This window comes from Panthera tigris, chromosome B3, assembly GCF_018350195.1.
Source record: "Panthera tigris isolate Pti1 chromosome B3, P.tigris_Pti1_mat1.1, whole genome shotgun sequence".
In the NCBI taxonomy this organism is placed as follows: Eukaryota; Metazoa; Chordata; class Mammalia; order Carnivora; family Felidae; genus Panthera; species Panthera tigris.
Window position 1 is genome coordinate 143,529,900 of NC_056665.1, and position 12,568 is coordinate 143,542,467.

General features: G+C 58.4%; 1 long non-coding RNA gene across 1 annotated transcript; it reads left to right on the forward strand.

Annotated features, from left to right (window-relative positions):
• Window positions 1–1,354: 1,354 nt before the first annotated feature.
• LOC102953064 lies at window positions 1,355–10,207 on the forward strand. Its single transcript, XR_446634.3, has 3 exons — window positions 1,355–4,582; window positions 4,817–4,967; window positions 9,859–10,207. It is a non-coding gene; the product is annotated as an uncharacterized LOC102953064 (long non-coding RNA).
• The last annotated feature ends 2,361 nt before the right edge of the window (window positions 10,208–12,568 follow it).

Sequence of the window (12,568 nt, forward strand, 5' to 3'; positions counted from 1 at the left end):
GCAGACGGTGGGCCTGGGGGTGGGGCGGGAACTGCCTCCCCAGGCCCCGCCCCCTCTCCCTCCTCCCCCGCCCGGTGTGGGGACCGGGTCGCACTGACTTGAGCCTGGAAGCAAACACAGGCCCCTGTTCGCAGACACTCACCGAAGAGTCGGTGCAGAGAGTCCTAGACCCCCAAGAGGACACCCCTCTTTTGACCAGAGGTCAAAATAGCACAGGAGCTGTAGTCCTCACTGTCGGGGCTGCCTGAGAAAAGAGGCGCTGGCAGGAGGGCACAGGCTGCCTAGCAGAAGAGCAGAGCCTGGGGAGCTCCTGGGACCCCCCAAAACACACCCCCACTCCCATCCCACACCAACCAACTCCGCGAGCGCCAAGACTCAGGTGCCTTGTTGGACGGGACGCCTGTGGGGCTCGGCCCAGGGACAGGACTGCTCCGCCGCCACACCGACGCCCGTTGGTTAGACTCAAGCTTGGGGTTCAAAGGTCAGTCGGCTCAGACCTTGACCTTCAGCCTCCAGGCCCCTCCCGGCAGCCCCTAACACAACACTAGCGTAGGTTGTTAAAGCAGCAGGTGCCCAGGTTCCACCTGGACAAGACCCAGGACACGGGTTGAACTCCAGGGAGAGCCACAGCCCCCGCCCAGGGAAGGCCTGGCCTCCCCAACGCTGATTGGACCAGGTATGGACACCTGACCAAGCTGAGCCCATCCATAGGCTGAGCAGAGACCAATCAGGAATGGCCTGGCGAGAACGGAGCCAATCAGATGCCACACTGGGCCTTGCGTGGGCTGGCTTCCGGCAGCCCTGGCTGGGGACCCGGAGGAGGGCGAGCCAGGATGAGGCCCCCGAGCCTGGGAGGGGGAGAGCCCGGGAGGGAGGCCTGGCGCAGGCGTCCGCCTGACCCGGTTCAGACTTTCTCAAACCCACACGGCCGTCCACCGTCCACCTGGACCGGTGTCGCCCGTATCACTTCCGCTGCGCACTGAGCACAGACGCTCATGACTGGTGGTGCACGCGCTGTTTGCTCCGGTCCGTGTAACCTGAAGTCGCCGCCATCAAGATCGTGGCCCTCATCCGCACACTCACGTTCCTGGCAGAAGGTGGAAAACCCAGGGGTCCATCAGCAAACAAAACGTGGTCTATCCATACAGTGGAACATCACTCAGTCTTAACAAGGAAGGAAACGCTGACACCTGCTACAGCAAGGGCCTCGAGGACAGGATGCTGAGTGGAACCGGCCAGTCACAGAAGGACAAGTACTGTGTCATTCACTCATAGGAGATCGTCAAATTCAGAGACACAAAGTAGAATGGGATGGGGGGGGAGGGCTGGGGGGAGGGGGACAGCCGAGTTCTTATTTAATGAGGACGGACTTTCGGTTTGGGAGAATGAAAAAGTGTTGGAGGTGGTTGCACGACAGTGTGAATGTAATGAATACCACAGAACTGTGCACCTAGAAATGGCTGAATGGTAAATTTTATGTTTGTGCATTTTACCACGATTTAAAAAAACAAAAAACAAAAACAAAACCGAAATGCCTCCATGCGCCCAAGAGCTCATCCTGCACGGGGATCTACACACCAAGACTACCTGGAAGGCCCCTGCACCTTCCAACCAGAAGTATTTGTCTCCTGGGCGGGCTTGCGTGGACCTGGCCAGAATGGCCTCATGCAGCTGGGCCTTGAGACCAGTGAGTGAAATCTGGGCACTTCACTTACCTGCAAAGAGACATCACAGTGGCCAGTGGGAAAGCTCAAGACTCGAGTGGCCCGGCAAACTGTCCTGCGGGGCCTTACGGGCTTGGAATTCAGGGCCACAGGAAGTGGGGAGAGGACCTGAAAGTTCCATGGCCTCCTGGAGAGAAGCCTCACAGCCGGGCAGTGCACCCTCCTAGTGGCCTCCCAGAGCCTCCTCTTCCGGGAGGCAGGGAGTAGAGGGCAGGGGCTGTTCACTGTAGCCACAGTGACGCTGCTTTTCCGGATTCCCAAGTCTGCCCGAGACGGCTTCGGACAGACACGGTGCCCCTGTGCAGTGCAAAGCCCTCCAACAGATCCTCTTTAAGGTTCTTGGGGGTCTGCTCTGTCCCAGGGAAGGACACAGCATCCCGACTACTGGCCCTACCCCATCCCCACTGTGGCCTCACTAGAGAGTGAAAGCAGAAAGGAAAAGGAGGCTCAGAGAGGTTAAGTGACATGCTCAGGGTCACACAGCTGATAACCTCAGAGCCAGGACCGGAAACCAGTCGCTCTGACCACAGAACTCACACTCTCCTACGACTGTGTTTCTCAACTAGGAGTGGGTGAGTGAGTGTGTGGAGAGGAGCCCCAAGACAGACGCGGATCAGCCCCCAGAGCATTAGGTTTACTCACATCTGGGGTGGGAGGTGGGGAAGCAAGCCAATGGATAAAATCTTACTTCTTCATTACTCGACTTCATTACCTCATCCGCATAGTAAAGGGGCAGAGCACAACACCCGTATAGATTCTTCAGTAAACCCAGGGACTTCGGGCTGGCATCCGTCCCATCTTCTGAGTTCACTGGCCCCCACAATTAAGGAAACATTGGTGGAAAAGTTCGAGAAGGTTATGTTCCATCTGCCACTTTGGGGAGAAAGTACCACCCCATCTTGTGACGTGCTTCACGACGACTCACCAAATGAAAGGATAAGTCCACTGGAACAGGTCGGCACGGGTGTCCTTTGTGGCTGCCTCCCAAGCCCCCCAGGTTGGCAATATGAACGCCCCAAGGTCCCGCTCATTTGTTATCTGAGTCACAGTAGGGTGGGAGGGGGCAGGCAGGGCAGGGAGCCGTGTGCCCGGGTGGCAGAAGGCAGAGCTGAAGCCCAGAGAGGCCGGGGGCCCGTATGCACAGAACGAAAAGGGGGGAGGTAGTGTGACACAGGAAAAGTGAAGAGACCCCCGAAAAGACTGCTTTTTTGTGCCTCCGTTTTTTAGGTATACTTCACGCCCACTGCAGAGCCCAACGCGCGGCTTGGATTCACAACCCTGAGATCAAGACTTACACTGAGATAAGAGTCAGATGCTTAACCGACTGAGCCACCCAGGCGCCCTTTGCTGCCTCTATTCTGGCTGGGACCCACACCCTGCCTTACACATGCCTTTTAGGACAGATAATATATGTCTTCCTTATAAAGGTCAAGGAGTTAATGATTTCTTTGGAATTTTCCAGCACAACAGATAACATCTAAGGAGTGACCGGGTCGGGCATCATTCCCAAGACCACTGAGCCACCAAGACCCCTGGCTCTGGGGCATTAGTGCCTTACAGAGGACCTCTAAACACTCGCCTTTGTTCCTGGATGCCTGAGAAGACGTGTGCACAGGACCACAGTCCTCAGTAAAAACCCCAGAGTCCAAGCAAAGACTCTCTCTCCTTTCCGAGTCTCCCAGACACGGTCTGTCCCTGCACTCTGTGTCTGCAAGAAACTCCACTCTCACCTCCTGCGGGCCCGAATTTGATGTCACTCCTGCGAGAACCCAAGTACCCTCTTGTTTGGTTCCGTGAGACCCCCTCTGGGTCCTCAGACCCAGCCAGCCTGCATTAAGGGGGGGTGCCCTGTGGCCCCGGCGCCTCCTGCTTCTCTGGACTTGACCCTGATCCCGGCCACCCAGCCATCACCAGGCAGTGTCTGGGAGAGAGAACGCCCGCTGCTTTTCTCACTTGCCCCGGCAGGGAGAGGGCCTAAAGAGGGGTGCAGCAACTCCCTGAGGCGCTGGAGCCTGGGGTGCCCCAGGGATGACAGAGGCACCGCCCCGGCCCCTGGAGGTAGTGGTCCTTTGTGCCTCCCAGGCTGAGTCCCTGCACCCTTCCATCAGTCTGTCCATCTGACACACGGCGACCCGGCCACCCCAGGGTGAGGGGGACAGGAAGGTGCTTCTGAGAGCATAGCCCTGGCAGACGCTCTGTGTGCTCAGGGGCTCTAGGACCCACAGGGGAGGCTGAGCAGGTGGGACTCCCTTCTTCTCTAAGGAGGGCTGTTGTTGGGCTCCTCAGTAAGACTCCCCCTGACGAGCGATTAAGCTACTAAAAACCATTTGAGGCCCCGCCCCCCCCCCATGAGGTGTCCAGTCATGACCCCCAGGGCTGCACTGCACCAAGACCTCATCGTTCCTCTTTGGGCCTCCTTACAGAAGGCCCCTTGAGACAGAAGAGCATTGGACTAAATCAAACAGACCCGGAAGAAAACCCCAAACAACAGTGGCTTAGACAAGATGAAAGTTTCATTTTCTTGCACTCTCAAGACGTTTACAGGTGGCCGGGGCTCGTGCGGCAAGCAGTGTCACAGTGCCAGGACCCTGAGCTCCTTACATACTGTGGCTCTGCCGTGCAGTCTTCATTTCCAACCTCATCACCTCATGGTCCAAAATGGCTGCTAACGCTCCTGCCATTAGATCTGCATTACAGGCAGCAGAAGGAGAAAGGGGAGTAAGGTGTGTCTTGCCCTTTAAGAACCTTTCCTAATGTCAAACACTATTTTTACATCCAGGCCAAAATTTAGTCACATGGTCACACCTAAGTATAATGGAGACTGGGAAGTATCTTGATTCCAAGCAGCAAATGCCCAGGTAACGTAGCAGGGGTTCTAATCCCTTGGACCACTGGAGGTGGTGGGGTGGGGACAGGAACCCGGAGGACAGTGAGCGGTCTCTGCTACAACCACCAACGAGCTGTGTGCCCTTGGGCAAGTCCCTTCACCTCTCTGAGCTCCTGTCTGGGGGTGTAGGGTGGTGTCTCCCATGGGGGTACAGGAAGGCTGTCTCCAAGGCCCCTCCGTGCCCGGACATTTTGTGACCTTGCAGCAGGGAGCCCAGGGAGGCTAAAACCAAGGACAGAAGATGATCCTGTTTTAAAGTTGCTGGTTCCCAGGTTTACAGATCGCCACGAGCGTTCGACGTGATGATTGATTTTCCACCTGCAAGCTGACTGTCACAGCCTGGAAGTGTCCACAAGGTGAGCTGGAATGTGCCTGGAATCTAACAGACAAAGGAGAGAAGCAGTCCCCAAGACAGGGTGGGCGGGCTGGGAGGAGGACGAGGTGACAGGGGCCTGCAGGGGGTGGCCCAGGTCCTTTTGAGACAAGAGGCAGCCGAGGCGACAGACACAAAGGCCACAGAGGTGGCAAGGATAGGGCACCCAAACCGGGGGTGGATTTCTATGGGGAAGGGACATGGAGGCCTGGTGGAGAGGGACAGGGACAGGGAGGAGAGGATAGCATGTTGCTTTTCCTCGAAACTCCTTCTATGGCTTTCTTTTCCCTGCTGTGATCCAGGCCTGGGGCTGGGCGCGGGGGAACGTGTCTGGAAGCAAAGGGCATATGCAGGCAGTCAGCACGTGAGGTCCCCACCCCGCTCCCTTCCTGTCCCCTCGGCCCCCACCTCTGTGAAGTGGCCCCAGCAGCCAGGCAGCAGGGAAGTGTGTGCCTGTGACAGAGCGGATTTCCCCGTCTTTCTCCCGGCCTGAGGAAGCCCCCATGGGGGGCCTGCTTTTACTGGAGGACTGAGCCAGGGTGCAAGAAGGACACTCTATTTCGAGATGGGGGCTCAAGCTGTTTCATACGAAAGACATGTGTCCTTAGTGGTGAAGCGCAGGATCCTGGGTCAGACAACCTTCGCTCAAATCCCGAGTCTCACACCTACCAGCCGTGTGACCACCAACGAGTCGCATAACCTCTCTGGGCCTCGTATTCCTTATCTGCAAAACCAGGAGTTGTGAGGTGAAGCGAGAGGCTTTATAACAGGCCTCAGAGCAGCCGAAGTAAGTGCTTAGTGAAGGCGATCAGTGTGATCGGCACTGAGTATGATCAGTGACAATGACAGGAAATACGAGGGATTCTTGCTTTGTGGCTGAGGGCACGGGCCACAGGACAGACAGCCTTGGCTTCTCCTGGCGAGGCAGAGACGGCAGAGGGTGGGGTGGTGAGGCTTGTTTAGAAGGCCCCGCCGGCCTTCCTGCCCTCTGGCATCCCCCCCACCCTCCCCATGGTACCGAGCCCAAGCTCTGAGGGGGCGGGGCTGGCCCCAGGCTTCTGGGGTCCCTCTGATCCCTGAAGCCTCAACTGCTGTGGAGAGCCTCCAGGGCCAGAGTAAACATTGGAACGCCTCAGGGCGCTGCTTGGGGCAGGAGCATCGGGAAGCCAACACAGTCTTCCTCTTGGGGCTGCCAGGCCTGGGGCCACCGTCCACTCCTGCCCCCAGCCGGCCCCGGACCAAGACGCTCAGGGGCCTCCACGGTCTCAGCGCGCCCAGGCCCAGGCCCAGTCTGCTCTCTTGGTATCTGAACCCCTCTCTCCACGGGTTCCTGATGAGGGCAACTTCCTCCCTCAGGCGGGAGAGGAAGCAGCCCGGCCGCCCTCCTCCCAGGGCAGGACCCGGCGTCTCTCTGTTCCTCTACGTGTCAGGCTGGCTGTGAGGGCCACAGTGTCTCCACCTGCAACTTGTCAGGGCCCCAGGGGGTCCACGGAGGGAGGCCCAGGGCTCAAGGCCCGTCGACCCGGCTTCAAATCAGTTCTGCCATTTCCAGGCTGTGCAGCTTTGGACAAGTCACTCACCCTCTCTGAGCTCACTTCATCGGTAAACCGGGGATAACTGGGATTCTTGTGAGGCTGTGAGTGACATCTGTTGATTTGTGTGTTTCTGTCCGTTCAGATTTTCCTGCTTTCCACAAGCACTCGCTGGGCAGCCCCTCCTGCCACGTCCTCAGCTCCCAGAGGGGAGCTTCTAGGGCCCGCCTGGCCCTCAGGGGGTGCCCGCTTCAGTGGGGGAGATGGCAGGTGACAGGCGGTCAGGACCCGTAGCTCTGGCTGCTATGAATACCAGGCCGTAATGTGGGAGGAAATCTGAAGGACGGATGGGGGTGGGGGGCGGGGTGGGGAGGCAGAGCCCCAACGAAGGCAGGACGTGTGAATACGTGGGGGTGGGGCGGTGTGCAGGACCTGGCTGGTGGGGGGGCCAGAAGGAGTCATGGCCCGGAGGAATGGGCTGTGGGGAGGGACTGGCCCAGGAGGTCAGGTCAGGTCAAGGTCCAGGGCGACCTTGGGCCATCCGGGCCAATGTGCAGCCCTCAGGACACCCACGAAGAAACAGGCCATGGGCAGGACCTGCCCTCGGGTGCAGCCGCAGCCTTCCCGTGGCCTGCGTTGCCTGCCCAGCCTTCCGCCACGGGGGGTGGGAGGGTGAGTTCCCAAAGCCCGGCGCACCAGTGGACCTCGATTTTGCAGAAGGTTCCAGATGTTTAAATGCCAGCCTCCAGCCCCACCCCTTTGAATTTCTTGGCTCCAGCCAAATTCTCTCCTCCACACTCCCGAGGCCACCTGGCCTCTGCGGGGAAGGAGGGCCTGGGCAGGCCACACACACCAGGCTGGTGTCAGCTGGTCCTCAACACAGTCTGGAGACTGAGCCTTGGGGACTTGTAAAATGCTGGGGCTTCCTCAGTTCCCCGATCTTATGTCGTGTAGACCCCCAGGCCCCAGGGTGGGACTATGCCAGGAGGCCAGCCTAGTGAGGCCCGTCCCTGGGGGCTCAGATCCCCTCCTCTGGGACGGGCCTCAGCCCCAGTTTGGGGCTCATCGAGGCTCTGTGGGGTCCAGGATCAGTTAGGATATCACAACGCTCTAGTCAAGGCAGCTCCTCCCAGGGCCTACAGAGACATCTGGGGTGCAGCACCCGCTCTGGCCCGGCACGGGCCCTGGGCGTGTGCTATTGCCCATGACCGTGGCTATCTGGAGGCTGGGCATGTGCCGGTTCCCCGGGTGCCCCAGCAGAGGTGTGTACAGGGTTCCCGGCCCGGCTTCTCACACAGCCCAGAGGGGTGGGGGTGGGGATGTCTCCTTCCATCGGCCTCAGCAGCCACTGAGCATGAGGGGGCTGGAGCAGTGAGCAAACCGGACCCAGGGCAGCCCCAGAGGCCTGGGTCCTGGGCCGCCAAGGACCCTGCCTGCCTCCGCCTGGGGCAGGTGATTCATTGGGCCCCGGGGCCGGGTATCCCCAAGGAGTCTACCATCGTGCTCTGAGACGGCTGGGTGGGGGAGCTTTGTGGGGCTCCGTTTCCTCATCCATAGACGGGGATGTCCCTCCCTCCTGGTGACGTCACCAGGCAATGAGAGGAGACTCCAGGTTGGGGTTCAGCAGATGGCAGGACCCACCCAGGGCTGGAGACTGGGAGGTCCCAGGGAAGGAAACCCAAGATTCCTTGGGAAGGTGCTCCCTTCCGCCGGGCCTTGCCGGGTCCAGGGTCTTGGCAACCCCTCTAGCGACCTGGGGAGGAGGTGAGAGTAGTGGCTGGAGGGGCGGCCTCTGGAGTCCAGTGGACCCAAGTGCCCCCTAGCCGGTGGGTGGGATCAGAAGCCCCTCCTTTCACCGTGGTGGAGACAGGCCCAGGCCTTTGAGAGATGGCCCCCCATCTGTCCCAGGAGGGGCCACGGAGGCCAGAGAGGGGTAGGCCACCACCCGAGGCCTGAGACCACCCCATTCCTCTTTCGTCAGTGATGACCAGGCTCCTTGTGGGTCCGGCCTCCCTGCGTGGGGAGGACGGGCCGGTTCTCCTCCTTCCCCCAAGCGGCTGCTTCCCTCCCCCATCTGACTCCTCCTCCAGAGCCGCGGCTCCTGCCAAGAACGCCCACAGCCCGACCCCACCCTCGTCCTCAAAGCTCCTCTGGCCTGTCTTCCTGGGAGAAACTGAGGCCCAGAGGCATTCAGCCGTCCCCCCTCGCCCCCACTCCGCACCCCTGGCATCTGAGGGCCTGAAGGAGTTTCCAGACACACTTCGGAGGCTGTACTTCCGCAAGGTCTCCCCGCCACCTTCTTTTCAACCATTAGCGTGAAGGGAGCGCGCAGCGGTGGTTGGCCGGGTCCCCTCCTCCTCCGAGGTCGTCGGTGCTCCCTCCTAATGCCCCCTCGGCCCACCTCTCGCCCCGCCCGCCCCCCACCCCCATCCATACCATGACTCTCCCCACAGACGAGGAAGGGCGCTAGGGCCCAGAGGGGTGCAGGGCTGCCCCGGGAGGTCCTGTCCCCTGCACACTCCCAGGCTGCACTGAGGAGGGACTGGGGGCTGGAGGTGGCTGCGGCGCTCAGGCGGGCGGTGTCCGAATTCAGAATGGAGGAGGCCAAAAACGAGAGGGTTGGAGCATTCGTTCCACCGGCCATGCGTCTGTCCACGGGTCGTGTTCGCGTGTCACCGGGCGGGGCCTAAGTGTATGCCCGCATGTCGGTGGGGCGTCTTGGGTGACAACTGCTAGGGCGTATTTGTGCATCTGTCTGGGGCGTGGGGGGGGGTGGGGAGGGGAGGGCGTGAGCTGGAGATGTTCCCCTAGGTGAAAAATCTCTGTCACTCACTCACACACACACACACACACACACACACACACACACCAGGATACCTGGAGGCCTGCTCCTAATATCCCCCCGCCCCTTTCATCAGGGTGTCTGAAATTCCTCCGAGCATCTTCCGGGTGGAGCCACACGTGCCCTGAGAGGGAGGGGCCGCGTCCCAGCCTGGAGGGCAGTCCTGGCATGGAGCCCCTCACCCACCACCTTCCCTCCCTGGGCGCCAGCTCCACCCCCACCCCACCCAAGGCAGGTGAGTTACCTGCCCCCACATCACAGAGATGCAGGGAAAGCGCTCAGCCCCAGGCCGCGGGGCTGCTGATAGGATTTGGGGAGGCTCCTCTCCCTCGCCCCGCTCTGCTCCTTCCTGGGCGGCTTGCCCCACTGGGGGCGCCGGAGCTCCCCGACTTCTGTTTCCCCAGCGGGAAAGGGAGAAAAGGGTGTCTTCAGCCAGTCTTCTTCAAACGTTTCCTTGTATCGGCTGCCTCTCACCCTACTTTCCTTTTGCCCCCTTTAAGCTGCACGAGGCCTGGACCTTGCCTGCCTCTCTTGTGCTGTCTCAAGTGCAGAACAACAGAGACCCCACCAGACAATGGATGGAGGAACCCCGAGCCCAGCACCCAGCCTTCATCAGCCCACCGATTCTCACATGGCTTGTATAATCACACCCACCCTGGCGTTGAGCAAACTGAGGCTCACAACATGAAAACCTTGTCTGGGACCCAGGACCAAGGACCCAGGACCCGGGCTGCATTTGACTTTCATGTGCCCAAGGCATTTTACCTTTCTGGGCTCCTTCCTCCATTAAAAATACAAAAGTTCTGGGGCATCTGGGTGGCTCGGTCGGCTAAGCATCCAACTCTTGATTTCAGCTCAGATCATGATCTCATAGCCACGAGATCCAGCCCGGTGTCAGGCTCTGCACTGATACCGTGGAGCCTGCTTGGGATTCTCTCTCTCTCTCTCTCTCTCTCTCTCTCTCTGCTCCTCCCCCCTTCTGTGTTCACGTGCCCACAGGCTCGCTCTTTCTCTCTTTCTCTCTCAAAATAAACAAACCTTAAAAAATGTATGAGGGGCGCCTGGGTGGCTCAGTCGGTTAAGCGTCCGACTGCAGCTCAGGTCATGATCTCACTGTTCGTGAGTTCGTGAGCCTCGCATCAGGCTCTGAGCCTGGAGTCTGCTTCAGATTCTGTGTCTCTCTTCCTCCCCTCCCCTGCTCACGCTGTGTCTCTCTCAAGAATAAATACACATTAAAAAAAGTTTTTCTTAATGTATGAAAGTTTTATTTTATGATCGCATTGGTATAAAGATGAATAAAACGTTTTCTTCACCCTAAAATTTCCATTTCTTCCTGATTTTAAACAAAATGGAAGCATTTCACGGGCCTCTAAAAGTATGGTGGCCTTAGGCACTGTGTCTATTGTGTCTGAGGAAGGAGAGTTGGCCCGGCAGCCTCCTCCCACCGGAAGCTGACCAGCAGGGCCTTGGACCCCAGGCCTCTGCACCCCTCCCTACCACTCTGGAGAAGGGCCAGGTGAATTTTTGCCCATTTCTGGCCTCTCTTAATAGCCATTCTGTGGTCCTGAGCATCCTGTTTCTAAGTGGTTATAACAACAACGATAATAAATAATAACAAAGATGATGAGTTCATCACACAGTCCTTTCATCTCTCTTCTCCGATCCTGCCAACAATCCAGGGCAGGGCAAGGACAGCCATTGCTGTCCCCTTTCTACAACTAGGACAAGAGGACGCAGAGGACGAGCGAGCGGTCTGACTGGTAGGAGCAGAGCCCCGGGCTCTGAGCGGTCTGACTGGTAGGGAGCAGGTGGCAAGCAAGGGCCTGGCTTGGAAAGGAACCCGGAGGTGGGGGGGACCCAGGTGAGGTGGGAAGGTGGGAGTTCAAAGGGCAGGAGGGGGCTTTTTGGTGAGAAGTGGGGGGCAGGGGTGCATGAAGAGGGGGAGCAGGAGACACTCTCTGGCTGCCCAGGGGGTAGGGACAGTCCACTTTGGGCTGGCCTTCCCGCAGGAGCAGAGCTGGGAGGCACAGAGCTCCTGGGGGCGGGGGGCGGGGGGGGAAGGACCCAGGAGACATCTAGGAGGCACAGCCGGGGAGACCTGGTGACTGATGGGAGGGGAGGCAAAAGGGGTGGGGTGGGGTTGGCAGGGATATTCTCCACATGTAGCCATTAAAGGCCCCCGAAACTGGAAAGACCATAGCACCTGTAGGTAATTAAACACTGACAATGCAGCAGAAGCTTCCTTAACCCAGTGGTACTTATCGGATCACTGATCAAGGGCCACTCCATGCAATCTGTAAAGCACGTGGGAAAATATCCGACAGGTGCTACTGACCCTTTCCAAAACCCAGACGTACCCATCCGTGCCAATGAAGCAGATACTCTTTTTTCTTTCTTTCTTTCTTTCTTTCTTTCTTTCTTTCTTTCTCTTTCCCTTCCTTCCTTCCTTTTCTTCCTTCTTTTCTTTCTTTCTTAGGTTTATTTATTTTAAGAGACAGAGGGAGCAGGGGAGGGACAGAGAGAGGGAGGGAGAGAATCTCAAGCAGGCTCTGCGCTGCCAGCCACAGCCTGACGGGGGAGGGGGGGGTGCTCAAACCTACAAACCCTGAGATCATGACCTGAGCTGAGATCAAGAGTCAGAGGCTCAACAGACTGAGCCACCCAGGCACCCCAAAGTGGGTACACTTTCAAGGAGCTCATGGAACCTTTAAGCCTCTCCTCCACCCCACTCCAAGCCAGGAACCGCCCCCCCCATGCCTGCTGGCTTCTGCTCTACCCATTGCTTGTTCCCCAACCTCTTTATATCATCAAACATATTAATGGGGGTCCTTTAATTGACTAGTACACAAACTGCCAAAATATGAGTGCCAGATGGTCACTGTGTCCATGAACACTAAGTTGATGTTTTGGAAATGTTTGTTAAAAGTAAATCCATTCGAAAAATTGCTGTTGAGTTTGGTATAGACGAGATGATTGTAGACTCAGGGAAACACGGAACATTCCAGAAGGCTCCTGAAGCTCAGATGTGCCTCCAAGCTCACCCACCTGGCTGCTGGTGGCCTCAGGTCCTCTCCGTAGGGCTGCTCAGGGCATGGCTGGCTCTCCCCAGAACCAGAGCGAGAGGGACAGGGAGCCCCCCCACACACACACAGATGCCTGTCTTTTTACAACCTAGTCTTAGAAGTGACAGTTCCATCACTGCAGTTGTTT